Source organism: Mus caroli, unplaced genomic scaffold (assembly GCF_978045245.1).
Source record: "Mus caroli unplaced genomic scaffold, Mus_caroli_1 scaffold_6, whole genome shotgun sequence".
NCBI classification, from domain to species: domain Eukaryota; kingdom Metazoa; phylum Chordata; class Mammalia; order Rodentia; family Muridae; genus Mus; species Mus caroli.
In genome coordinates, this window is record NW_028227261.1 from 91,110,402 (window position 1) to 91,136,419 (window position 26,018).

A 26,018-nucleotide genomic window follows, 5' to 3' on the forward strand; every position below is an offset into this window, starting at 1 on the left:
AAACTATTTCAAGATTCTGCTATCTGTATCTTCAGGAATGAATAGTAAGAGAAGAAAAGAAAGAAAAATAATGAAGCCCAGGATGCTTTGCTATCTATGGCACTAAGAAAGCTTTGCCCCATTCCCTGCTTGATATTATATTTCTTTTCTTATTTTCTGTCTCTCTCTGTATGTCTCTGTGTCTCTGTCTCTCTCTGTCTCTCTGCATGTGTGTGTGTTGTGTGTGTATTGTTTGCACATGTATGTCAGTAGGTGTTGTTTAGGCCAGGAGAAGATATCCATCAGGGACTCTGTTTTGCTTCTGCCTCATTCCTTAGATACAGATTCTCTTATTGAACCTGGAGCTAGGCTGGTAACCAACACACCTCAGTGATTCTCTTGTCTATTCCCTGAACCATGCTGGAGTTACAAGGAAGAGACACATTGCTTCTGTTCGGTGCTAGGGCTTGCTTCAAAATCAGGTCCACATATTTTCATAGTAAGCCCTCTTAACTGCTAAGCCATATCCACTGTTCCACTCTTCCTTTAAGCCGATACTTACATTAAATAATAAATCCTTTGTCACTTATTCAACCTTTGTCATTAAGGCTTTGACTCCTGGAAGTCTATGACAGTCCTAGCCAGACAAGCACAGTGTGCTGAGGTTTGCTCTGCCTGAAGGAGTCATCTTTTCCAATGCTCTGATGTTCTATCCACACTTTCTCACCCACCCCGGTTCCTGGCTGTGCCTTTGTTACTCCTCTGCATCTGTCTTGAATCTTTTCAAAATTCATGATTCCCTTGTTTTTGTAACAATTTTCAGTTAGTTTGGCCTCTGGAGGCTTTCTCCGTAGTCCTCCCTTCGCGATACCCTATTGAAGATAATTCATGACTTGGAATGGGGGTTGGGTGGGCTAATAAAGAAGTGTGCCTCTATGGTAAAAAACTAAAGACAAGAATATCTTTACACACATAGTGAAAATTCTAAACTATAGGAGAAATACAGCCGGCATAATGGGGTCTTAAATCAGCCTAATTTGCCAGATGAATTAGATAATTAATAAAGATCTTCTTAAACAGTTATTAGCAAATTTAGATTTAAATATATGACAATTACATTCCATGTTCTTTTTCTCATAAAACAGTGAGCATGATGACTGGTAATTAACCTAGAAACTGACAGAGTAATTTCCCTCCTACTCTAATCCCAAGCAGAATGGCACCACAATAACAAGAAAGGCCCATGAGACCTGCTCATTTCCTCAGAGCCTTATTAATTTCATATATTTGTTTACACAGTATACATTTATCCAAATAAATTATCCAAACCATATATTTGTTCAAACAATATATTTGTCCAAACTTCAACGGTAATACGGTCGATTCATAACTTTAAGAACATTAGCTTTATTGTGTATTTTTAAGGTATGCAGCATGATGCTGTAAGACACACAGAGGAAGAAATTAATCCCATGAATCATCTCGTGAAGCTTCTCATTCTTCTCAGCCCACTCTAGGAACACCTTAATCCACTCACTTAGCAATGGATTCCTATTTTACTTCTGTCTCTTAGTCTTTATGAAACATCCTAAATATCTTCAAGCCATAGAGGTAATATGTTAGAATTTATTATAAAATTAGTTGTCCAGATAACTCAGTATTTTATTCAATAGAAACTAGTGTTTGTTGAAAAGACACACAGTTAGCCTTTATTTATTTCATTTATCCCAACAGCCTTATGAAGTAAAGTTTATTAACCACATTTCATAGTTGTGAATGCCAAGTATTAAAGGAGAAATTATATTTATTTAAATCAAATCTACATAGTATACAGTTGTGCAGGTTCACTTTTCTCATACATGAAATGCACACACAGATATTTAAAAAACACCTACTTGACATTCGTATTTTTCACTGAAATTCTTCTGACACAATATAACTTGGAATGTAAGTGACCCACTTACAGTATCACTAATTTAGAAGTCAGGATGCTCAAAGGATCCTACTCACTGTGTGAAGCTGTTCAAATATCTTAACATACTTATCAACACAGCTCCCACTAACTCAAAGCTTATGATAGTTAACCTTGGCTTCAAACTTTATATCTGATCTACCAAGAGACCACCCTCTGGGTGTGCTTGTGATGATACTGCCTGAAAGGATACATGGAGGGATAAGACCCTCCTACAGGATAGACAACACCTTCTGGTAGTGACACACTATGAAGAGAATTGGTAGAGAAACCATTCGGTTTTAGATTGTCTCTTCCCTCTTTGCTACTACTCTTGGGAGATACTGCAACCAGCTTTTCTGGCCTTCTAATGTAGACTGATGAGATGTGGCTTTCCAGGACTCCTCCAGACTTTTAGTGTTAAATTGGTACTCCTCAGTCATTCAGTCTCCTGGGCTGAGCAGATTCAGACAGTTATCATTGGGTTATCTAGCCGGTCTTGTATAAGCCAACCTAGCAAATCCCCTTTGTAATATTTATCCATTCTGTTTATTCTGTTCTTCTGGAGAAACATAGCTAAAACAGTTGTGGAAACAGAAGTGGTTCTAGAGAAAGAAAATTGTAAGGATGAATCTCTTTAGTCAACATCACAATGTTGACTATTGTTGGTGCAGACTTTCTAACTAGAATAATGTAGTGTTATTGGAGACCTCATGCTATCTTGGAGATAACTGAAAATCAATGCCATGAACTATGCAAAGAGTTAAGCATGATAAATGCATTGCATTTGATATTCTTGGTTCAACTCTTGGGAGTTATGAGGAATTCAGCGACTCTCCACATAAAATTTTTGGACATGCCCAGGAAAGTAAAGGCGAAAATGAAGCTGTGTGGTTATTTCTTGAATCTGAAAGTAAAGCAGTAAAAGAAAAAAATGAGCTCACAGATTAAATCTCCAATCTCCACAGGCTCGTGAACAGTAGGATTTTCAGTGTGCCCTGGAAAGGAATCCTCTACAGCAGCCATAGGACTCAAACTGTCACAAGACAAGCCAACCTTTCACATTCAATTTACTGACTTACAACACAAGCTTAAGTATAAGCTTCAAAGAATATCAGCAGCCAAACAATGCTATGATTGAAAGAGAGTGGATTCTGTAAGTACAGGGAGGACCAGGATTAGGCTGAAGGAATTCCACTCTCAGGTTGTTACGTGTTTATCTTACCTTGAAGAAGTAGTCTCCTAACACTTAGCAGTAGATACATTTGCAACCCACATCTTAAAGCATTGCCCTAGAATTAATCCTAAATTGCCTAATGGAACCTATAGTAATCTACCTTGAGGGAGATATCAAGCAAGTTAGTGCTGTTAACCCTCAGAGTTCATCTACCACTTCCACTAGACAAATAACCATATTAAAAGCTAAGCTCACAGTCATCTATTGGATGGAGCACAGGGCCCCCAATGGAGGAGCTAGAGAAAATACCCAAGGAGCTAAAGGGATCTGCAACCCTATAGGTGGAACAACAATATGAACTAACCAGTACCCCCAGAGCTCATGTCTCTAACTGCATATGTATCAGAAGATGGCCTTGTCAGCCATCATTGGGAAGAGAGCCCCCTTGGTATTGCAAACTTTATATGCCCCAGTACAGGGGAATGCCAGGGCCAAGAAGTGGGAGTGGATGGGTAGGGGAGCAGGGCGGGGGAGGGTATAGGGAACTTTCGGGATAGCATTTGAAATGTAAATAAAGAAAATTTCTAATAAAAAAGAATCAAAAAATAAAAACCATAAGGCGCAGATGGATGAAAAAAAAAAAAAGCTAAGCAACCCTCTAGATATGAGGAAGTGTGACCTAGGAGAAGGTACACGATATACTTAAATAATATAACAACTTGTCCAATTCATACCAGTAGCACTGAGAGGAAAGTGTGTGAATATATTTCAAGGTATGTGGGATATTGATGAAAAAAGAACAGTGGATTGAGTATATTGGTATAGGCCCATTTCGGAGAAATTCAGGGATTCATTTTCTAACTTGCAAAGTTAAATGATGTGCCAATTGTATACATTATTACTTGGATAGGTCAAATAATGGCCTATTGTGAATGAGCAGGAGATGCTTGATCTATTTGAGTATAATGTTGCTAAAGGGGATTCAAAGACTTGGGGGAATTGGAGTGAAGTGGTGGAATTACCTCATCAAACCTAATCCTCTACAAGAGAGGTATCTATAGTATATATGCCCTTCACTAATACTGTAAGAAACAGGTTTGTGAGAAGGGAAGTAGCATATTTCAATAGCCCTGTTCATTGATCTTCTCTGTATCTGAGAACTAGAGTGGGAAACACAGTGCTGAACTAGGTAACTTAAACTGAATGAGTCTAATTGGATCATAGAATATCAAGAGCCAAGTGGCTATAATGAATTGCCAATGACAAGATGAGCATACATAGTGAATGGACAGTTCAGGAAAAGCAGTGTTCAGAATGGTCTTCTATAAATCTTTGGCACTGACTAGTTAATCCTGGTGTCCCAGAAGTGAAGTACATAGAAATGCTAATGTCTTCCATTTGTATGAGCAAAATTTGAATGAAAAGCTACCTTGAATCAATAGAGAAACATGCCTTTATCAACTAATTTGCAGTGCTGAGTCAGTTTACAGACCAAGAAAAACCTCTAATGAAGAGAAGTCTGGTTCTCCTTAAAGAAAGACCTTGCTACAACAACAATAACAACAGCAGCAGCAGCAAAAACAACAATGACAACAGCAGCAGCAGTAGCAACAGCAGCAGCAGAAGCAGAAGCAGCAACAGCAAAAGTTTTACTATTAAATATATTACCCATCATAGACAAAGTACCATATAGCCTTTAATATGGTAACTGGGATTGGGGGTAAGTAGGACTTTTCTTGAAATTCTAATATTTGTTCTGAATCCTGACTAAGAGCATTACAATTCTCCAGTGAAATCTGGGGCTTCTCGGAATCAAACGATTGAAACTCTTCATAGTGAATCCATTTGGTCCTAGAACTCATCTTTTAATTAGTTCCCTAGTCTCAGAGTATATAAGTGGTATAAATACCATTTAGGAGTTGGTGTTGGCAGAATCTCCACTTTACTTCCTTGACTTGTAAAGTTGGGAACTATTATTGTTAGGAAGTCCAAGTGGAAGCCTTATAACTACTTCTACTTAGGAAAACAGCAATAAAACATTGTCACATCTATGAACAGGTTAAAGAAGTTATTGTCACCATTGAGTACATGAAAGATGCAAGGGTTCTCCTAACATCTCCTATCAGACCCCTATTTAGCTTGTACAAATAGATGAACCATAGAGAATGACTGTACATTATCATAATCTTAAACAAGTTCTGCTTCCTTTGCTTGAGCAGATTCATATATCTTCTGGAACCTTATATGAAGGTATTGGTCTTTAAATGTTCTTCTCTCTATGTCTCTACATAAAGATCATCATAATTCATTGGCATTCAACAGTAGTATATGTTTACTATTATTCCTCAAAGACATGTTAATTTTCAATCCCTGAGTCATAATATTAGTTCATAAAGGTATTTACCACATGTCTCATCTACAAAGTACCATACTCATTGCATTTGTGATATTAGGCTGACTGAACTGAGTGATATAAATATAACAATCACTTTGGACTTCTTTGATCAAGTGTTTCATAGAATGGGAAATGAATCAAAGGCAAATTCAAAGGCCTTGTTCTTCATTGAAATTTCTCCTTCTTTCAAGGTATAAAGCATGTAGAGCTTTTTCTTCTAATGTGAAGGTTAAATTATTTACCTGGTCCCTTCCACCATCAAAAAGAAATATGACGCATAGTGGTCTATTTGGATTTTGGAAGCAGCACATTCATTTCCTAGGTGTGTTACTGAGGACATACATATGCATATATACTCATACTCCAATACTATTTTACTCAAACAACTGCTAAGTTTGAATAGGGTCTGGAATAGGAGATGGCTCTTTGTAGTGGATGGGCCTAGTGCTGTTCTTGTGAACCAGTCTCCTAATGAATAAAGGAGCCAATCACTAGGCAAGTAGGAGGGACTTCCAGGTTGGGTGGAGGAAGAGAGAAAGCAGGAGAGAGTTAGGTCTTTTTGGAACAGGGATAACATAATGGTAAGATGCAGCTGCTAGAGTTCCCTGATATCATGGCGAATCTATCAGGATTTGCCAGCAAAAGAATCAGATTTAATAGGGTTTTACAAGATAAGGTTTTAGGAGTTGCACCCAGAGATTGAGTTATCATTGTTTCTTAACTAAGTCTGTGTGGTGTTTTCCTTCATGTGGTGGTTTGACTGAGTTCAAGAGAGAAAGGTATGGTGGCAAAGCGTGGGTTTGCCAGATGTGCACCACAAAGGACATGGGGGATTGGCATGGTAGCAACTTGCCAGTGGGAAACTACCAAGCTAGATAGAGAGACTGTGGAGTTCTGAGTCAGAGTCTCTGTGAGATACAAACAGGTCAGTCATTGCCCACCAGTACATGGCTGGCCAGACTGCCTGGGGTTGAGAGTTGCCGGCATGGGGATGCGTAGGTTTCATTTTTTAATATTTTCCACAACTCTTTAATAGCTTCTATGCCTGCTGATTTACAACTTGGGCCATATTGTCCTGCATATTCATTGATATTTATGGTGTCAATAGCATAAGGAATGCTATTTGGAGACTTTGCTAGGCCTTCTAAGTGAGTCAGACTAGAGATACTTAGGAAGTTTTGTTTTTTGCCAATAACCTATCATTATTTTTAGTGACAATTATTCTTCCTTCAAGAGACAGTTCTTGATTTGCTCTTGAAAATGGGTTAGTTTAGTGTTAGACTGTGACATGAGTTGCCCATGATGAGATTGATATTATCCACCACAACAAGTCATGAAGTTATATATGCACAACAGCAATTCATTAACTGAAAAGGGTACTTGTGTGATCAGACCTGTAGAACTTTTGTGGCAAAGGAAAAGTACATGAAGAGATTGACTAGCTCAGGGTTTCTACTCCTTGAATAATATATTCTGAACTAAAACATACACTTATAGCTTCATAGGATGTGTTCTATGTTTCATTGACATAAAAATAAAACTGAAATTAACCGAGAAACAAAGCACTAGATCCTTTTTTACAAGTTGTTTTATACATTATGAAGACACCATCAGAAGTTGTCAGCTGTAACATTACAGACCTTTCTTAGTGCTTCCTTGTACAACAGTGGTGATCAGACATTTTCAAAGCAAACAAAACTGGATGTGGTACATGGTTATATATTTTACATATAGGAAAAGAAGACCATATGTGAAATTATATTAGAATCATGCATTATAGCCAAAGTTTGGCTGAATGGTCAGTTACTTTGAAGGACCATAATTAGGACACCTTTGAGAAATACACTTGGAAAAAATGGTATATAGACAGACATCTCCAAATAGGCAAACGAAGTAAAATATTCTGATTGTATGTGGATGTTCATCAGAAGACGAACTCAGCAGAGAAGGATGTTATTATCCAAGCATATAAATGGACCTCTTCTACGGATGGTAGTCAACATCTATTCTGTGTCATTGCCCAATGGTCTCATGAAATTAGCAGGAATGAAGATTAGTATAGGATCACCCATATAGACTTCAACTCACCAAGATTTTCCTTGTTACAACAGAATCATTGTTGAAATCTGCAGCCATCAGAGATTTGCCCAGAGGCTTGCTTGGCATCATTCCCATACCACCTGTCAGTTAACTGATGCAGACTGACTACTTTGAGCCATTTCCATTATGGAAAGGGCAATACTTTGTCCTTAATACAAGATATACTTGCTATGGATATATATTGGCCTGCCGTTCATGTAACGTTTCTTTTTTTTTTTTTTTTTTTTTTGATTGAAAAATAACATTTTATTAATTTACATTCCAGGTGTTGCCTCCCATCAGTCCCCCATCCCATTCCTCTTCCCTCTTTCCTCTGAGAGTGTGCTCCACCACACCAGGCCCTCACCTTCCCTGGGGCCTTAAGTCTCTTGTAGATTAAGCTCCTCTTCTCCCACTGAGGTCTGACCAGGGAGATCTGGTCTATATTTGTACCAGGGGCTTCAGACCAGCCCGTGTACGCTCCTGGTTGGTGGCACAGTCTCTGGGAGCATCCATCTGGGTAAGGTTGGTTGACACTGCTTTAGAATCTAAACAGAACTAGTACAACTAAGAATGATTAAGAACGATATTTTATGTGTACATGTACATTGCATATGTATTTAAATATGTAAAAAGTTTCAAGTTATTTTGCTCACTAATAATAAAATTAAGTTCATGTTAGATATTAATGTTAAAACTGGTATGCTGCAGTTCTTTTCAAAACTGAACATAGCACTACTTATAAAACCTTTATTGTGTTCTGTTTTGTTAAGGACCATAGCTATGTTCTTTTTTTTTTTGTTTGTTTTTTTTTTTTTTTGGTTTTTTTTTTGGTTTTTTTTTTGTTTTTTTTTTTTTAATATTTTTATTACATATTTTCCTCAATTACATTTCCAATACTATCCCAAAAGTCCCCCATAGCGCCCCCCACTTCCCTACCCACCCATTCTCATTCTTTTGGCCCTGGCATTCCCCTATATTGGGGCATATAAAGTTTGCAAGTCCAATGGGCCTCTCTTTCCATTGATGGCCGACTAGGCCATCTTTCGATACATATGCAGCTAGAGACAAGAGCTCCAGGGTTCTGGTTAGTACATCATGTTGTTCCAACAATAGGGTTGCAGATCCCTTTAGCTCCTTGGGTACTTTCTCTAGCTTCTCCATTGGGAGCCCTGTGATACATCCAATAGCTGACTGTGAACATCCACTCCTGTGTTTGCTAGGCCCCGGCATCGTCTCACAAGAGACAGCTATATTTGGGTCCTTTCAGCAAGATCTTACTAGTGTATGCAATGGTGCCAGCGTTTAGAAGCTGATTATGGGACGGATCCCTGGATACAGCAGTCTCTAAATGGTCCATCCTTTCATCACAGCTACGAACTTTGTCTCTGTAACTCCTTCCCTGGGTGTTTTGTTCCCAATTCTAAGAAGGTGTACAATGTCCACACTTTGGTCTTCATTCTTCTTGAGTTTCATGCGTTTATCAAATTGTATCTTATATCTTGGGTATCCTAAGTTTTGGGCTAATATCCACTTATCAATGAATACATATTGTGTGAGATCTTTTGTGATTGTGTTACTTCACTCAAGATGATGCCCTCCAGATCCATCCATTTGGCTAGGAATTTCATAAATTCATTCTTTTTAATAGCTGAGTAGTACTCCATTGTGTAAATGTACCATAATTTCTGTATCCATTCCTCTGTTGAGGGACATCTGGGTTCTTTCCAGCTTCTGGCTATTATAAATAGGGCTGCTATGAACATAGTGGAGCATGTGTCCTTTTTACCGGTTGGGACATCTTCTGGATATATGCCCAGGAGAGGTATTGCTGGATCCTCCGGTAGTACTATGTCCAATTTTCTGAGGAACCGCCAGACTGATTTCCAGAGTGGTTGTACAAGCTTGCAATCCCACCAACAATGGAGGAGTGTTCCACTTTCTCCACATCCTCGCCAGCAACTGCTGTCACCTGAATTTTTGATCTTAGCCATTCTGACTGGTGTGAGGTGGAATCTCAGGGTTGTTTTGATTTGCATTTCCCTGATGATTAAGGATGTTGAACATTTTTTCAGGTGCTTCTCTGCCATTCGGTATTCCTCAGGTGAGAATTCTTTGTTCAGTTCTGAGCCCCATTTTTTAATGGGGTTATTTGACTTTCTGGAGTCCACCTTCTTGAGTTCTTTATATATATTGGATATTAGTCCCTTATCTGATTTAGGATAGGTGAAGATCCTTTCCCAATCTGTTGGTGGTTTTTTTGTCTTATTGATGGTGTCTTTAGCCTTGCAGAAGCTTTGTAGTTTCATGAGGTCCCACTTGTCAATTCTCGATCTTACAGCACAAGCCATTACTGTTCGATTCAGGAATTTTTCCCCTGTGCCCATATCTTCAAGGCTTTTCCCCACTTTCTCCTCTATAAGTTTCAGTGTCTCTGGTTTTATGTGAAGTTCCTTGATCCACTTAGACTTGACCTTAGTACAAGGAGATAGGAATGGATCGATTCGCATTCTTCTACATGTTAACAACCAGTTGTGCCAGCACCATTTGTTGAAAATGCTGTCTTTCTTCCACTGGATGTTTTTAGCTCCCTTGTCGAAGATCAAGTGACCATAGGTGTGTGGATTCATTTCTGGGTCTTCAATTCTATTCCATTGGTCTATTTGTCTGTCACTATACCAGTACCATGCAGTTTTTATCACAATTGCTCTGTAGTAGAGCTTTAGGTCCGGCATGGTGATTCCACCAGAGGTTCTTTTATCCTTGAGGAGAGTTTTTGCTATCCTAGGTTTTTTGTTATTCCAGATGAATTTGCAGATTGCACTTTCTAATTCGTTGAAGAATTGATTTGGGATTTTGATGGGGATTGCACTGAATCTGTAGATTGCTTTTGGCAAGATAGCCATTTTTACAATGTTGATCCTGCCAATCCATGAGCATGGGAGATCTTTCCATCTTCTGAGATCTTCTATAATTTCTTTCTTCAGAGACTTGAAGTTTTTATTATACAGATCTTTCACTTCCTTAGTTAGAGTCACGCCAAGATATTTTATATTATTTGTGACTATTGAGAAGGGTGTTGTTTCCCTAATTTCTTTCTCAGCCTGTTTATTCTTTGTGTAGAGAAAGGCCATTGATTTGTTTGAGTTAATTTTATATCCAGCTACTTCACCGAAGCTGTTTATCAGGCTTAGGAGTTCTCTGGTGGAATTTTTAGGGTCACTTATATATACTATCATATCATCTGCAAAAAGTGATATTTTGACTTCATCTTTTCCAATTTGTATCCCTTTGATCTCCTTTTGTTGTCGAATTGCTCTGGCTAGGACTTCAAGTACAATGTTGAATAGGTATGGAGAAAGTGGACAACCTTGTCTAGTCCCTGATTTTAGAGGGATTGCTTCAAGCTTCTCACCATTTACTTTGATGTTGGCTACTGGTTTGCTGTAGATTGCTTTTATCATGTTTAGGTATGGGCCTTGAATTCCTGATCTTTCCAAGACTTTTATCATGAATGGGTGTTGGATCTTGTCAAATGCTTTTTCCGCATCTAAGGAGATGACCATGTGGTTTTTGTCTTTGAGTTTGTTTATATACTGGATTACGTTGATGGATTTCCGTATATTGAACCATCCCTGCATCCCTGGGATGAAACCTACTTGGTCAGGATGGATGATTGTTTTGATGTGTTCTTGGATTCGGTTAGCAAGAACTTTATTGAGGATTTTTGCATCAATATTCATAAGGGATATTGGTCTGAAGTTTTCTATCTTTGTTGGGTCTTTTTGTGGTTTAGGTATCAGAGTAATTGTGGCTTCATAGAATGAGTTGGGTAGAGTACCTTCTGTTTCTATTTTGTGGAATAGTTTGTGAAGAACTGGGATTAGATCTTCTTTGAAGGTCTGATAGAACTCTGCACTAAACCCATCTGGTCCTGGGCTTTTTTTAGTTGGGAGACTATTAATGACTGCTTCTATTTCTTTGGGGGATATAGGGCTGTTTAGATCATTAACCTGATCTTGATTCAGCTTTGGTACCTGGTATCTGTCTAGGAACTTGTCCATTTCATCCAGGTTCTCCAGTTTTGTTGAGTATAGCCTTTGGTAGAAGGATCTGATGGTGTTTTGGATGTCTTCAGGATCTGTTGTTATGTCTCCTTTTTCATTTCTGATTTTGTTAATTAGGATGCTTTCCCTGTGCCCTCTAGTGAGTCTGGCTAAGGGTTTATCTATCTTGTTGATTTTCTCAAAGAACCAGCTCCTTGATTGGTTGATTCTTTGAATAGTTTTTCTTGTTTCCACTTGGTTGATTTCACCCCTGAGTTTGATTATTTCCTGCCGTCTACTCCTCTTGGGTGAATTTGCTTCCTTTTGTTCTAGTGCTTTTAGGTGTGTTGTCAAGCTGCTAATGTGTGCTCTCTCTAGTTTCCTTTTGGAGGCACTCAGAGCTATGAGTTTTCCTCTTAAAAATGCTTTCATTGCGTCCCATAAGTTTGGGTATGTTGTGGCTTCATTTTCATTGAACTCTAAAAAGTCCTTAATTTCTTTCTTTATTCCTTCCTTGACCAAGGTATCATTGAGAAGAGTGTTGTTCAGTTTCCACGTGAAGGTTGGCTTTCTATTATTTATTTTGTTATTGAAGATCAGCCTTAGTCCATGGTGATCTGATAGGATGCATGGGACAATTTCAATATTTTTATATCTGTTGAGGCCTGTTTTGTGACCAATTATGTGGTCAATTTTGGAGAAGGTACCATGAGGTGCTGAGAAGAAGGTATATCCTTTTGTTTTAGGATAGAATGTTCTGTAGATATCTGCCAGATCCATTTGATTCATAATTTCTGTTAGTTTCACTGTGTCCCTGTTTAGTTTCTGTTTCCATGATCTGTCCATTGGTGAAAGTGGTGTGTTGAAGTCTCCCACTATTATTGTATGAGGTGCAATGTGTGCTTTGAGCTTTACTAAAGTTTCTTTAATGAATGTGGCTGCCTTTGTATTTGGAGCATAGATATTCAGGATTGATAGTTCCTCTTGGAGGATTTTACCTTTGATGAGTATGAAGTGTCCCTCCCTGTCTTTTTTAATGACTTTGGGTTGGAAGTCAATCTTATCAGATATTAGAATGGCTACTCCAGCTTGTTTCTTCATGCCATTTGCTTGGAAAATTGTTTTCCAGCCTTTCATTCTGAGGTAGTGTCTATCCTTTTCTCTGAGATGAGTTTCCTGTAAGCAGCAAAATGTTGGGTCTTGTTTGTGTAGCCAGTTTGTTAGTCTATGTCTTTTTATCGGGGAGTTGAGTCCATTGATATTAAGAGATATTAAGGAAAAGTAATTGTTGTTTCCTGTTATTTTTGATGTTAAAGTTGGCATTCTGTTCTTGTGGCTGTCTTCTTTTAGGTTTGTTGAGGGATTACCTTCTTGTTGTTTCTAGGGCGTGGTTCCTGTCCTTGTATTGGTTTTTTTCTGTTATTATCCTTTGAAGGGCTGGATTCGTGGAGAGATAATGTGTGAATTTGGTTTTGTCGTGGAATACTTTGGTTTCTCCATCTATGTTAATTGAGAGTTTGGCTGGGTATAGTAGCCTGGGCTGGAATTTGTGTTCTTTTAGTGTCTGTATAACATCCGTCCAGGATCTTCTGGCTTTCATAGTCTCTGGTGAAAAGTCTGGTGTAATTCTGATAGGCTTGCCTTTATATGTTACTTGGCCTTTTTCTCTTACTGCTTTTAGTATTCTATCTTTATTTAGAGCATTTGTTGCTCTGATTATTATGTGTCGGGAGGTATTTCTTTTCTGGTCCAGTCTATTTGGAGTTCTGTAGGCTTCTTGTATGTTCATGGGCATCTCTTTCTTTAGATTTGGGAAGTTTTCTTCTATAATTTTGTTGAAGATGTTTGCTGGTCCTTTGAGTTGAAAATCTTCATTCTCATCCACTCCTATTATCCGTAGGTTTGGTCTTCTCATTATGTCCTGTATTTCTTGGATGTTTTGAGTTAGGATCTTTTTGCATTTTACATTTTCCTTGATTGTTGTGCCGATGTTCTCTATGGAATCTTCTGCACCTGAGATTCTCTCTTCCATCTCTTGTATTCTGTTGCTGATGCTCGTATCTATGGTTCCAGATTTCTTTCCTAGGGTTTCTATCTCCAGTGTTGCCTCATTTTGGGTTTTCTTTATTGTGTCTACTTCCCTTTTTAGGTCTAGTATGGTTTTGTTCATTTCCATCATCTGTTTGGATGTGTTTTCCTGTTTTTCTGTAAGGACTTCTACCTGTTTGATTATGTTATCATGTTTTTCTTTAAGTATTTGTAACTCTTTAGCAGTGTTCTCCTGCAATTCTTTAAGGGATTTTTGTGCTTCCTCTTTATTGTCTTCTGCCTTTTTATCAGTGTTCTCCTGCATTTCTTTAAGTGTGTTATTAAAGTCCTTCTTTAAGTCCTCTATCATCATCAGGAGATATGCTTTTAAATCCGTGTCTAGCTTTTCTGGTGTGTTGGGGTGCCCTGGACTGGGCGAAGTGGGGGTGCTGGGTTCTGATGATGGTGAGTGGTCTTGGTTCCTGTTAGTAAGATTATTACGTTTACCTTTCGCCATCTGGTAATCTCTGGGGTTAGTTGTTATCGTTGTCACTATTTAAAGATTGGAGCAGAAGCTGTGTTCCACTCACCAGCAGTCTCTAAATCCTGCGGCGGGGGTCGTGGGTAGCTGACGGTACCCCGGTGCTGGTCCAGCCGGAAGAGGCCTGTGGTCCTACTCAGGCCGTTTTTCTGCTTCCCTAACTAATGCAGTCTCTGGTCCCGCGTGCAATTGGATTGGAGCAGAAGCTGTGTTCCGCTCTCCAGAAGTCTTAAGATCCTGTGGTGGGTGTTGTGGGTAGCTGGTGAGTGTCAGCTGACCCTGCGCCCCAGCTGCCCAGGTGCTTTTCTGACCGGAAGAGGGTTGTGGCCCTATGTAGGCCGGATTTCTCTCTCCCCAACCAGAGCAGTCTCAGGTCCCGCGTGATTGGACTGGAGCAGAAGCTGTGTTCCACTCACCAGCAGTCCCAAAATCCTGCGGCGGGGGTCGTGGGTAGCTGGCGGGTGTCAGGCAACCCTGCGCTCCCGCTACCCTGGCGCTGATCCGGCCGGGTGAGGCCTGTGGCCCTACTCAGGCCGGTTTCTGCTTCCCTAACTAATGCAGTCTCAGGTCCCGCGCAATTGGATTGGAGCAGAAGCTGTGTTCCACTCACCAGCAGTCCCAAAATCCTGCGGCGGGGGTCATGGGTAGCTGGCGGGTGTCAGGCAACCCTGCGCTCCTGCTACCCTGGCGCTGATCCGGCCGGGTGAGGCCTGTGGCCCTACTCAGGCCGGTTTCTGCTTCCCTAACTAATGCAGTCTCAGGTCCCGCGCAATTGGATTGGAGCAGAAGCTGTGTTCCACTCACCAGCAGTCCCAAAATCCTGCGGCGGGGGTCGTGGGTAGCTGGCGGGTGTCAGGCAACCCTGCGCTCCTGCTACCCCGGCGCTGATCCAGCCGGATGAGGCCTGTGGTCCTACTCAGGCCGGTTTCTGCTTCCCTAACTAATGCAGTCTCAGGTCCCGCGCAATTGGATTGGAGCAGAAGCTGTGCTCCACTCACCAGAAGTCTTAAGATCCTGTGGCGGGTGTTGTGGGTAGCTGGCGAGTGTCAGCAGACCCTGCGCCCCAGCTGCCCAGGTGCTTTTCTGACCGGAAGAGCTCATGTAACGTTTCATGCAAAATTCATATCTATTAACTGTAAAAAATGCTCTGTCCATGTCCACTCAGAACTTACTAACCATGGAACTTACTTCACATCCACAGAAATGTAACAGTGAGACAATTTTTAGAGAATTCACTGTTTGTACCATGTTCCTCACTATCCTGAAGCAAATATCTGGATATACTAATAGAGTGGTCTTTTTGTTGTTGTTGTTTACAGTCCATATTTTATACCCCCCCCAAGATCCACCCTCTGACTCATCCACATTCCATACCTCCTCCCAACCCTCCTCTCTCTACATGGATGCCCCCCCCAACCCCACCTGACCTCTAAATTCCCTGGGGCCTCTGGTCTCTTGAGGGTTAGGTACAACATCTCTGAATGAACACAGACCCAGAAGTCCTCTACTGTATGTGTGTTGGGGGTCTCATATCAGCTGTGTATGTTGTCTGTTTGGTGGTCCAATGTTTGAGAGATCTTGGGGGTCCAGATTAACTGAGACTGCTGTTCCTCCTATAGGATCACCCTTATCCTCAGCTTATTTTAACCTTCCCTAATTCAACAACAGGGGTCAGCTGCTTCTGTCCTTTGGTTGGGTGCAAATATCTGCATCTGACTCTTTCAGCTGCTTGTTGGGTCTTTTGGGGGTAGTCAGGATAGATCCCTTTTTGTGAGCACTCCATCACCTCAGTATTAGTGTCAGGCATTGGGGACCTTCTCATGAGCTGGATCCCACATTGGGCCTGTCGCTGGATCTTCCTTTCCTTTGGCTTCTCTCCATTTCCTTCCCTGTAATTCTTTCAGACAGGATCAATTATGAATCAGAGGTGTGACTGTGGGATTGAAAGATCCTGACAGAATGTAAAAGGTCACAGAAGCCCTAAAATTGGCAAAATAGATTTCATTGTTAGTAGAACTAGCTTCACTGATTTAGAAAAATAGAGGTGCACAATGCTCTGGCCACTCCTTGAACCTGTGTGTCTGCCAATGTTCTGAACAGGTGTGTACCCATTGCTGCACCTCACTGCCAGATGTTTGTGATATTAGTTGCTGGGAAAGAGTCAGGAAATCTCCCCAGCAACCAGAGTTGGGGCCAATCCAGAGTGCTGCACCTTCATTAGACTCTTTCCTTGTTTCCCTCCCATACCCATTTCTTGAGGAATCAATCATTTTAGAATAGATATTATTTAGATCAGGAAATCCCCTACTCTCCCCTTCCCCACCTGAGGTCCTATAAAAGCTGGGTCCTCTTTCCCCTCGAGGTCAAATCCTCTACATCTGCGTACGATATGAGTCGTCCCCAGAGCTCTGGCTTTTCCCGAATAAAGCCTCATGTGCTTTGCAACAAACTCGGTCTATCATGAGTTCTTGGATATCCGCTATTGTCCTGAGGCCTGAGCGAGGGGCTCCTCTCGGAGTCTTTCAGGATGGCAACCCAATCTCTCACTTGATGTCTTGTCTTCCTGTTGGAGGTGGGCTCTATAAGTTCTTTCCCTACTATCAGGCATTTCATCTACGATCCCTTCTTTTGACCCCTGAGAGTCTCTCACCTCCCAATTCTGTGGTGCATTCTGAATCGTCCCCCCAACCTCCTATCTTCCAAGGTTGCCTGTTTCCATTCTTTCTGCTGGTCCTCAGGTCTTCAGTACTTTTCCCTCACCCATGTCTTCACCATCCTGAAGTATCTATCTGGATAGACTAGTAGAGTGGTCTTTTTAATATATAATTGCAGTGACAACTAGAGGGCAATAACTTATGAGGCCATGGCAGGATTTTCAAGAAGACTGTATTGACATTGAATCAGTATATGCTATATTTTTCTTACAGCCAGAATTTAAGAGTCCACACATAATGGGGTGGTAATGGGAATAGTTCCACTTACCATCTCCCATGGTGACTCATCAGCAAAAATTTTGCTTCCTGTTCCTATGACCTTTTGCTCTTCTGGCCTAGAATTTTTAATTGAAGAGGACAAAATTCTTCTGCCAAGAGGCACAACAAGAATTCTATTGAAGTGGAAGTTTAGATGTCCCCTCACTACATAATATTTCTGATGCCTTTGGGTCAAGAGACTAAAAAAAAAAAAGTTACAGTATAATCAGAGAAACATTAACCAGAGCTCTATGGAGAAATTGGATTCTAACCCTGAGTTTCTCTACAATATAGGTACTGAAGAAGAGTATATCTGCCAGACAAAAAATCCTCTAGGTGGTCTGTGGATACTCCTGTGTTCAATGATTAAAGTCAGTGAGAGGCTACCCCAACCCATTCAAAGCAGGTTGATAATTGGCTGTGACACATTGGGAATGAATAGGTAATATCTCTAGTTATAGAACCACAGCTGACTGAGGTACTTGCTGAAAGTAGACAAAATATAGAACAGATAATAATTATAAATACCAACTAAGTCTGTGTGACCAGTTATAGATGACTGTAATTTCTCTGTATGTTTCTGGCATATTTTGTTAAAAATATACTTTTTGTTGTTGTTGTTGTTGTTCTTGATGTTTTTAGTATATAATGGAGTTTATTCGGGGCATGGGGAGGGGAGTTAAGAGGATAGTAGAGACAGAGAAAGTCAAAGAGAGAGTAGAGAAGTAGAGGAGTAGAAGCCTGCCATGAGCACATGGAAATGGTTGGGGGGAGAAGAATGGGGAGAGAAGGGGAAAGGGAAACAGAGAAAGAGCAAGGTAAGAGCAAAAGACCAAGAGAAAGAAATACTTTTTCATTTATGCAACTAAACATAAATTAAGGTATATATAACTGTGTAGTTAATCTATAGTATTATAATTTTTAAGTTATGAGATACCAAAAGAGTAAACTTTCTAAAAAGCATTTTGTCACATATTCTAGAAGAATAGTGACTTTATCATTACAAACGTAGAGTGGTATAAAGTGGTTTGATAAGTAGACAAGAGCAAACCCATGATGGTTAATGTTGGTTGTTACCTTGATTATGTCTAGATTAACTAAGAACTAACTCTTTCAGGGTATCTGTGATGATATTTCCTGAAAGAATTAACCGGATAGTAGTGTCTTAGTTTCATTGTTGTGAAGAGATACCATGACTATGGCAGCTGTTATAAAGAAAAACATTGAATTAGGGGTTGTAGACATTTTGGGTTTGTGCACTATGTAAAGATTATCCTTGTGTTATTCAACTCAAATTTTTTCCTGCCTACAAGATGTGCAGGAAGAAAAATGAGGAAGAAGAGATGGAGGGAAAGTCTAACAATATTTGGGCCAACTTGAAACACATCCCATCTAAAAGCTAATCCCAGACACTAGTAATGAAAACCTGGTATGCTTGCAGAGAGAAGCTTAGCATAACTCTCTCCTGAGAGTCTTCATCCATCAGCAAATGGAAGCAGATGCAGAGACCCATAACCAAACAACAGGCAGTGCTTGGGAGTCTTGTAGAAAAGTCAGGGATAGGACTGAGTAAGCTGGAGAGATCAAGATCACAACAAAGAGCCAACCAACTTAGGTCCATGGGAACACACACAGACTGAATCACCAGCCAAAGAACATGCAAGGGCTGGATCTAGCCTCCATACACACTTGTAGCAGATGTACAGCTTGGTCTTCATGTAGATCTGCTAACAACTAGAGCAGAGGCTGTTTCTGACTTGGTTGTCTTGCCTTTGGATCTCCTTCTCCTAACTGAACTACCTATTTGGGCCTCAGTGGCAGAGAATGTGCTTGGGTCCACTACCATAGATGTCCTCATGTGGGGTGGTACCCATGAGGGTTTTCCCTTTTCTGAGGAAGAGAAGGGCTGATGGGAGGAGGCAAATATAAGGGTGGTACAGGGAAAGGAGAAGGGACCAGGGAGTGAGTGGCGCAATCAGGATATTCAGGTGAAAAACAAAAAAAAAAGGAGAGAGAGCAAGCGAGCACAGCTCTCCAACTACAAAATATGCATGGCATAAAAGTATAAAATGCATTGTGCTGTTTTTTACCAGATGTGTCACTAATTTCTCCTTTGCTATTTTTCTTTAGATTTGATATAAAATTTTGGTACAGTATATCTTTTTCATGGCAGCAAAAACCCAACAATGATTTTTTTCTGTATTGACCAATCATACAGTGCAATATAAATATTGATGGTTTCTTCACATACTGAAAAACAAGGTAAATACTGTTGAGGAATGTAAATGGGAAAGGATTTCTCATGGATTTTATATAACTTTATAAATTTTATCTTCCTCTGAGAAGCACCTCACAGCTAGTAGAGTCAATGCTCAGACCTCCATCATCACAGATATTTGCAAGTTGGTCTGTTGGCATCTTGAAGCTCACCCACGTGCGGTTTATTTGGCAATTTAGAACATGAAATATAGTGGTGTATATATAGATATACATTAATAAATTATATGTAAAACTTTTCTTAAGTGGCCAGATATTGAAGTGGAATTCTTCTGGTATATTTTTTAGATTCCCCAAATGTCAGAATTATAAAAAGCTATATAAATCATTATTCCAAAGTTTTTGTTTTATGGTAAAAAAGAAAGGATGTGCAAAGTGCTGGCTTTGAATCATACAGCATCTTAATTTACCGAGAAATGCATGTATCTTCAATTCTGTTTGAAAAATGGTCACCCCTAAGCAAGTCTCTTAATTGTAAAAATGTAAAAATGAATTTGTAAATGTACGAAAGCTTACAAAAAATGTAGTATGTATAAGTTCAATTATTTTAAACAGGAGATTGTTTTGTTTGCTTTATTTTATTTTATTTTGTATTCCTTAAATACTTACACAAATAGGTAATAATTCTAAAGTTTACAGTGAGCTTCAGTTATCCAATTTGGGTATTATTGAGTATATGACTAGGAGATGTCTATTTGGGTTGAAAAATCCAATATTTCTATTTGTTTGCATTATAAACCTAGTGACTAACACAGATGGTTTTTAGGTACTGGAGAGATGACTCAGTGGTTAAGAGTAATTGCTAAACAAGTCTGAGGATCTGAATTCAAAGCCGCACATACAAATAAGAGGTGGTCTAGATACTCACTCACTGCAACAGTGAGGGAGACAAAGAAAGGATGATCCATGGCGATTTCTGGCCAGCCAGTCTATCTCAAAATACTGAGATAAATGAGAGACCCTATCTCACAAGGAAACAAGTAATGTTAAAACAGGAACCAATTTCTTCTGTCCTCTGCCCTGTGCATGGGCATAATGGCTACACTACAACACACACACACACACACACACACACACACACACACACACACACACTTTCCTTAGAGCTCTTAAATGCAATGACATGCCATTGATCATTAAGAAAAAGCAGATTCTTGTCAAATGCTTTTTCTGCATCCAATGAGATGACCATGTGGTTTTTGTCTTTGAGTTTGTTTATATACTGGATTACGTTAATGGATTTCCGTATATTGAACCATCCCTGCATCGCTGGGATGAAACCTACTTGGTCAGGATGGATGATTGTTTTGATGTGTTCTTGGATTTGGTTAGCAAGAACTTTATGGAGTATTTTTGCATCAATATTCATAAGGGATATTGGTCTGAAGTTTTCTATCTTTGTTGGGTCTTTTTGTGGTTTAGGTATCAGAGTAATTGTGGCTTCATAGAATGAGTTGGGTAGAGTACCTTCTGTTTCTATTTTGTGGAATAGTTTGTGAAGAACTGGGATTAGATCTTCTTTGAAGGTCTGATAGAACTCTGCACTAAACCCATCTGGTCCTGGGCTTTTTTTGGTTGGGAGACTATTAATGACTGCTTCTATTTCTTTGGGGGATATAGGGCTGTTGAGATCATTAACCTGATCTTGGTTCAACTTTGGTACCTGGTGTCTGTCTAGGAACTTCTCCATTTCATCCAGGTTCTCCAGTTTTGTTGAGTATAGCCTTTGGTAGAAGGATCTGATGGTGTTTTGGATGTCTTCAGGATCTGTTGTTATGTCTCCTTTTTCATTTCTGATTTTGTTAATTAGAATGCTTTCCCTGTGCCCTCTAGTGAGTCTGGCTAAGGGTTTATCTATCTTGTTGATTTTCTCAAAGAACCAGCTCCTTGATTGGTTGATTCTTTGAACAGTTCTTTTTGTTTCCACTTGGTTGATTTCGCCCCTGAGTTTGATTATTTCCTGCCGTCTACTCCTCTTGGGTGAATTTGCTTCCTTTTGTTCTAGTGCTTTTAGGTGTGTTGTCAAGCTGCTAATGTGTGCTCTTTCTAGTTTCTTTTTGGAGGCACTCAGAGCTATGAGTTTTCCTCTTAGAAATGCTTTCATTGCGTCCCATAAGTTTGGGTATGTTGTGGCTTCATTTTCATTGAACTCTAAAAAGTCCTTGATTTCTTTCTTTATTCCTTCCTTGACCAAGGTATCATTGAGAAGAGTGTTGTTCAGTTTCCACGTGAATGTTGGCTTTCTATTATTTATTTTGTTATTGAAGATCAGCCTTAGTCTATGGTGATCTGATAGGATGCATGGGACAATTTCAATATTTTTGTATCTGTTGAGTCCTGTTTTGTGCCCAATTATGTGGTCAATTTTGGAGAAGGTACCATGAGGTGCTGAGAAGAAGGTGTATCCTTTTGTTTTAGGGTAAAATGTTCTGTAGATATCTGCCAGATCCATTTGATCCATAACTTCTGTTAGTTTCACTGTGTCCCTGTTTAGTTTCTGTTTCCATGATCTGTCCATTGGTGAAAGTGGTGTGTTGAAGTCTCCCACTATTATTGTATGAGGTGCAATGTGTGCTTTGAGATTTACTAAAGTTTCTTTAATGAATGAGGCTGCCTTTGTATTTGGAGCATAGATATTCAGGATTGATAGTTCCTCTTGGAGGATTTTACCTTTGATGAGTATGAAGTGCCCCTCCCTGTCTTTTTTGATGACTTTGGGTTGGAAGTCAATCTTATCAGATATTAGAATGGCTACTCCAGCTTGTTTCTTCATACCATTTGCTTGGAAAATTGTTTTCCAGCCTTTCATTCTGAGGTAGTGTCTATCTTTTTCTCTGAGATGAGTTTCCTGCAAGCAGCAAAATGTTGGGTCTTGTTTGTGTAGCCAGTTTGTTAGTCTATGTCTTTTTATCGGGGAGTTGAGTCCATTGATATTAAGAGATATTAAGGAAAAGTAATTGTTGTTTCCTGTTATTTTTGTTGTTAAAGTTGGCATTCTGTTCTTGTGGCTGTCTTCTTTTAGGTTTGTTGAGGGATTACCTTCTGACAAGATCAAACACCCATTCATGATAAAAGTCTTGGAAAGATCAGGAATTCAAGGCCCATACCTAAACATAATAAAAGCAATCTACAGCAAACCAGTAGCCAACATCAAAGTAAATGGTGAGAAGCTTGAAGCAATCCCTCTAAAATCAGGGACTAGACAAGGCTGTCCACTTTCTCCATACCTATTCAACATTGTACTTGAAGTCCTAGCCAGAGCAATTCGACAACAAAAGGAGATCAAAGGGATACAAATTGGAAAAGATGAAGTCAAAATATCACTTTTTTGCAGATGATATGATAGTATATATAAGTGACCCTAAAAATTCCACCAGAGAACTCCTAAACCTGATAAACAGCTTCGGTGAAGTAGCTGGATATAAAATTAACTCAAACAAATCAATGGCCTTTCTCTACACAAAGAATAAACAGGCTGAGAAAGAAATTAGGGAAACAACACCCTTCTCAATAGTCACAAATAATATAAAATATCTTGGCGTGACTCTAACTAAGGAAGTGAAAGATCTGTATAATAAGAACTTCAAGTCTCTGAAGAAAGAAATTCTAGAAGATCTCAGAAGATGGAAAGATCTTCCATGCTCATGGATTGGCAGGATCAACATTGTAAAAATGGCTATCTTGCCAAAAGCAATCTACAGATTCAATGCAATCCCCATCAAAATTCCAACTCAATTCTTCAACGAATTAGAAAGTGCAATCTGCAAATTCATCTGGAGTAACAAAAAACCTAGGATAGCAAAAACTCTTCTCAAGGATAAAAGAACCTCTGGTGGAATCACCATGCCAGACCTAAAGCTTTACTACAGAGCAATTGTGATAAAAACTGCATGGTACTGGTATAGTGACAGACAAATAGACCAATGGAATAGAATTGAAGACCCAGAAATGAACCCACACACCTACGGTCACTTGATCTTCAACAAGGGAGCTAAAAACATCCAGTGGAAGAAAGACAGCATTTTCAACAAATGGTGCTGGCACAACTGGTTGTTATCATGTAGAAGAATATGAATCGATCCATTCCTATCTCCTTGTACTAAGGTCAAGTCTAAGTGGATCAAGGAACTTCACATAAAACCAGAGACACTGAAACTTATAGAGGAGAAAGTGGGGAAAAGCCTTGAAGATATGGGCACAGGGGAAAAATTCTTGAATAGAACAGCAATGGCTTGTGCTGTAAGATCGAGAATTGACAAGTGGGACCTCATGAAACTGCAAAGCTTCTGCAAGGCAAAAGACACCATCAATAAGACAAAAAAACCACCAACAGATTGGGAAAGATCTTTACCTATCCTAAACCAGATAAGGGTCTAATATCCAATATATATAAGGAACTCAAGAAGGTGGACTCCAGAAAGTCAAATAACCCCATTAAAAAATGGGGCTCAGAATTGAACAAAGAATTCTCACCTGAAGAATACCAAATGGCAGAGAAGCACCTGAAAAAATGTTCAACATCCTTAATCATCAGGGAAATGCAAATCAAAACAACCCTGAGATTCCACCTCAAACCAGTCAGAATGGCTAAGATCAAAAATTCAGGTGACAGCAGATGCTGGCGGGGATGTGGAGAAAGAGGAACACTCCTCCATTGTTGGTGGGATTGCAAGCTTGTACAACCACTCTGGAAATCAGTCTGGCGGTTCCTCAGAAAATTGGACATAGTACTACCGGAGGATCCAGCAATACCTCTTCTGGGCATATATCCAGAAGATGTCCCAACCAGTAAGAAGGACACATGCTCCACTATGTTCATAGCAGCCCTATTTATAATAGCCAGAAGCTGGAAAGAACCCAGATGTCCCTCAACAGAGGAATGGATACAGAAATTATGGTACATTTACACAATGGAGTACTACTCAGCTATTAAAAAGAATGAATTGATGAAATTCCTAGCCAAATGGATGGAGCTGGAGGGCATCATCTTGAGTGAGGTAACACAATCACAAAGGAACTCACACAATATGCATTCACTGATAAGTGGATATTAGCCCAAAACTTAGGATACCCAAGATATAAGATACAATTTGCTAAACGCATGAAACTCAAGAAGAATGAAGACCAAAATGTGGACACTTTGCCCCTTCTTAGAATTGGGAACAAAACACCCATGGAAGGAGTTACAGAGACAAAATTTGGAGCTGTGATGAAAGGATGGACCATCTAGAGACTGCAGTATCCAGGGATCCATCCCATAATCAGCTTCTAAACGCTGACACCATTGCATACAATAGCAAGATTTTGCTGAAAGGACCCAAAGATAGCTGTCTCTTGTGAGACTATGCAGGGGCCTAGCAAACACAGGAGTGGATGCTCACAGTCAGCTATTGGATATATCACAGGGCTCCCAATGGAGAAGCTAGAGAAAGTACCCAAGGAGCTAAAGGGATCTGCAACCCTATAGTTGGAACAACATGATGAACTAACCAGTACCCCGGAGCTCTTGTCTCTAGCTGCATATGTATTGAAAGATGGCCTAGTCGGCCATCACTGGAAAGAGAGGCCCATTGGACTTGCAAACTTTATATGCCCCAATATAGGGGAATGCCAGGGCCAAAAGAATGGGAATGGGAGGGTAGGGAAGTGGGGGGGCAGTATGGGGGACTTTTGGGATAGCATTGGAAATGTAATTGAGGAAAATATGTAATAAAAAAAAAAGAACCTGCAGAACAAATACAACAACAACAACAACAAAAAAGTAAAATAGAATGTAATCACATTGTAATGTTTAGGTAATTGAAAGATATTGATGGGATATAAAAAAAAAAAAAGAAAAAGCAGATTCTTTCTTCCTCATTCCATAGCCTCCACGTTGATTCCATTTTATGGATATAAACTGTTTTATCACTCAAATGTATAAAAATGAAAAATTACAATGGGAGAAATATAGAGTTGATATTCATAATGATACCACCAGTATATATTGTATGTGAACAATATTAGTGAATTAAATTTTGTGTTATAGCCATGCATGATGGTGCATGCCTTAAATCTCAGCACTCAGAAGGTATAGGGAAAGTGTCAGGAATCCATATTTATACACATAGTGAATACACATAGTGAATTTGAGGCCAGCCTAGGCCGTCTTCACAAAGCAACCTGATCATAAATCCCAGAATGTAAATAGGTATGAAAATGGAGGGCAATGTGAGATATTTAAGGACCAGACATGGGGGCTAGAGGGATGGCTCAGTGGTTAAGAGTTCTTACTGCTCTTCCAGAGGTCCTGAGTTCAATTTCCAGCAACCACATGGTGGCTCACAACCATCAGTAATGGGACCCAATGTGCTCTTCTGGTGTGTCTGAAGACAGAGACAGTGTATCCTCATACATGAAATAAATAAAGAAATCTTAAAAAAAAAAAAGGGCCAGGCACACATTTGAATTGATTAGAAAGCCTCTTGTTCAAAACTGTGGTTTCCCCTCAGAATGAAATGGGTTTTGATGAGATTTGAGTATGTATCCATATACAGGTGCACATGCTTGTGTGTGTGTATATATATATATATA